Below are 3,593 nucleotides of genomic sequence, written 5' to 3'. Positions count from 1 at the left end.
GAAAACACATGGTTTATCATACTCAACACCCAATCCTCATGCCTCCTTGTTTGTTATTGTTTCCCAATCAACAGTCTGGATCTTCCTCTTCTGTCATGGTGGATGAGCTACCTTTTCCGGTAAATACGGGGCCATTTCTCTTTCCCACCAGAAAATGGCAGCTACAGACCATAGTGTTGTCACTTAGTTTCTGCCCATCTGAAAGACACTTTTTTAATACTTTTACTAGCTAGCTAAGTTGATTACTAAAATGGTAACATCTATATTAAAATGCCGTAACCCACAGACTTGACTATATTAAAATAGACTGGGCTTTGGTCTATCTGCACATCTAAAATCCTACTAAGTGGATGGGACATTTCTGCTGGGATGGAGGAATTATCTGGAATGCTCAACTAGATAATCAGGACAGTCTATGGTAACATTTGCCCCGAAGAGATATAGTTTTGCGATGAGCTATATGACTATACTTCTGATTCTAATTCTCAAGAGGAAAGTTAAAACTGTCAGCTGTAAGGTTACTGAGGAGGTCCAACAGTGACATGGGGATCGTCTGAAAGGGAATGACATGCAAGGATGTAATATAAGCATTTTTTGGCACTGGCTAGCAGACCACAATTTCTACATTCAGGTCTTAAATCTGTGGCATGTGATGTTTGTAAAGGCAAAATTTCACTAATGTGTCAGGCACATTGTCTACTAGCCCAGTCTGAAAAGTACTAGCCTCGGGCTAGCTTAATTTCCATCCCTGCTGGCACTTCTAACTGACTTCACAGGTCATTTGATTAGTCATGTACAACAGATGCACTCATGGAACAAAACTGTTTTAAAAAATCTAATCAAACTTTATTTTTCACATGCGCCAAATACAAGTGTAGACCTTACCGTGAAATGCTTACTGACAAGCCCTTAACCAACAGTGTAGACCTTACCGTGAAATGCTTACTGACAAGCCCTTAACCAACAGTGTAGACCTTACCGTGAAATGCTTACTGACAAGCCCTTAACCAACAGTGTAGACCTTACCGTGAAATGCTTACTGACAAGCCCTTAACCAACAGTGTAGACCTTACCGTGAAATGCTTACTGACAAGCCCTTAACCAACAGTGTAGACCTTACCGTGAAATGCTTACTGACAAGCCCTTAACCAACAGTGTAGACCTTACCGTGAAATGCTTACTGACAAGCCCTTAACCAACAGTGTAGACCTTACCGTGAAATGCTTACTGACAAGCCCTTAACCAACAGTGTAGACCTTACCGTGAAATGCTTACTGACAAGCCCTTAACCAACAGTGTAGACCTTACCGTGAAATGCTTACTGACAAGCCCTTAACCAACAGTGTAGACCTTACCGTGAAATGCTTACTGACAAGCCCTTAACCAACAGTGTAGACCTTACCGTGAAATGCTTACTGACAAGCCCTTAACCAACAGTGTAGACCTTACCGTGAAATGCTTACTGACAAGCCCTTAACCAACAGTGTAGACCTTACCGTGAAATGCTTACTGACAAGCCCTTAACCAACAGTGTAGACCTTACCGTGAAATGCTTACTGACAAGCCCTTAACCAACAGTGTAGACCTTACCGTGAAATGCTTACTGACAAGCCCTTAACCAACAGTGTAGACCTTACCGTGAAATGCTTACTGACAAGCCCTTAACCAACAGTGTAGACCTTACCGTGAAATGCTTACTGACAAGCCCTTAACCAACAGTGTAGACCTTACCGTGAAATGCTTACTGACAAGCCCTTAACCAACAGTGTAGACCTTACCGTGAAATGCTTACTGACAAGCCCTTAACCAACAGTGTAGACCTTACCGTGAAATGCTTACTGACAAGCCCTTAACCAACAGTGTAGACCTTACCGTGAAATGCTTACTGACAAGCCCTTAACCAACAGTGTAGACCTTACCGTGAAATGCTTACTGACTAGCCCTTAACCAACAGTGTAGACCTTACCGTGAAATGCTTACTGACAAGCCCTTAACCAACAGTGTAGACCTTACCGTGAAATGCTTACTGACAAGCCCTTAACCAACAGTGTAGACCTTACCGTGAAATGCTTACTGACAAGCCCTTAACCAACAGTGTAGACCTTACCGTGAAATGCTTACTGACAAGCCCTTAACCAACAGTGTAGACCTTACCGTGAAATGCTTACTGACAAGCCCTTAACCAACAGTGTAGACCTTACCGTGAAATGCTTACTTACAAGCCCTTAACCAACAGTGTAGACCTTACCGTGAAATGCTTACTGACAAGCCCTTAACCAACAGTGTAGACCTTACCGTGAAATGCTTACTGACAAGCCCTTAACCAACAGTGTAGACCTTACCGTGAAATGCTTACTGACAAGCCCTTAACCAACAGTGTAGACCTTACCGTGAAATGCTTACTTACAAGCCCTTTACCAACAGTGTAGACCTTACCGTGAAATGCTTACTTACAAGCCCTTAACCAACAGTGTAGACCTTACCGTGAAATGCTTACTTACAAGCCCTTAACCAACAGTGTAGACCTTACCGTGAAATGCTTACTGACAAGCCCTTAACCAACAGTGTAGACCTTACCGTGAAATGCTTACTTACAAGCCCTTAACCAACAGTGCAGGTCAAGAAGAGTTAAGAAAATATTTACCAAATAAACTCAAGTTAAAAAAAAATAACACAATAACATAACAATAACGAGGCTATATACCTGGGATACCGGTACCGGTACCGAAGTCAGTGTGCGGGGGTACAGGTTAGAGGTAATTTGTACATGTAGGTAGGGGTGAAGTGACTATGCATAGATAATAAACCGCGAGTAACAGCAGTTTACAGAACAAATGGGGGGGTCAATGTAATTGTCCGGTGGCCATTTGATTCATTGTTCAGCAGTCTTATGGCTTGGGTGTAGAAGCTGTTAAGGAGCCTTCTGGTCCTAGACTTGGCGCTCCGGTACCGCTTGCCGTGCAGTAGCAGAGAAAACAGTCTATGACTTGGGTGACTTTTATGGACTTTCCTCTGACACCGCCTATTATATATGTCCTGGATTGCAGGATGCTTGGCCCCAGTGATGTACTGGGCCGTACACACTACCCTCTGTACCGCCTTACGGTCAGATGCCGAGCAGTTGCCATACCAGGCGGTGATGCAACCGGTATGATGCAATGCTCTCAATTGGTGCAGCTGTAGAACTTTTTGAGGATCTGGGGACCCATACCAAATCTTTTCAGTCTCCTGAGGAGGAAAAGGTTTTGTCGTGCCCTCTTCACGACTGTCTTGGTGTGTTTGGACCATAATAGATCATTGGTGATGTGGACACCAAGGCACTTGAAACTCTCGACCCGCTCCACTACAGCCCCGTTGATGTTAATGGGATCCTATTTGGCCGGCCTTTTCCTGTAGTCCACGATCAGCTCCTTTGTTTTGCCACATTGAGGGAGAGGTTGTTGTCCTAGCACCACACTGCCAGTTCTCTGACCTCCTCCCTATAGGCAGTCTCATTGTTGCACGTTGACCAGGCCTACCACTGTTGTGTCGTCTGCAAACTTAATGATGGTGTTGGAGTTGTGTTTGGCCACGCAGTCATGTGTGAACAGGGA

This window comes from Oncorhynchus kisutch, linkage group LG27 (assembly GCF_002021735.2).
Source record: "Oncorhynchus kisutch isolate 150728-3 linkage group LG27, Okis_V2, whole genome shotgun sequence".
NCBI classification, from domain to species: domain Eukaryota; kingdom Metazoa; phylum Chordata; class Actinopteri; order Salmoniformes; family Salmonidae; genus Oncorhynchus; species Oncorhynchus kisutch.
This window is presented reverse-complemented; position numbering follows the sequence as displayed.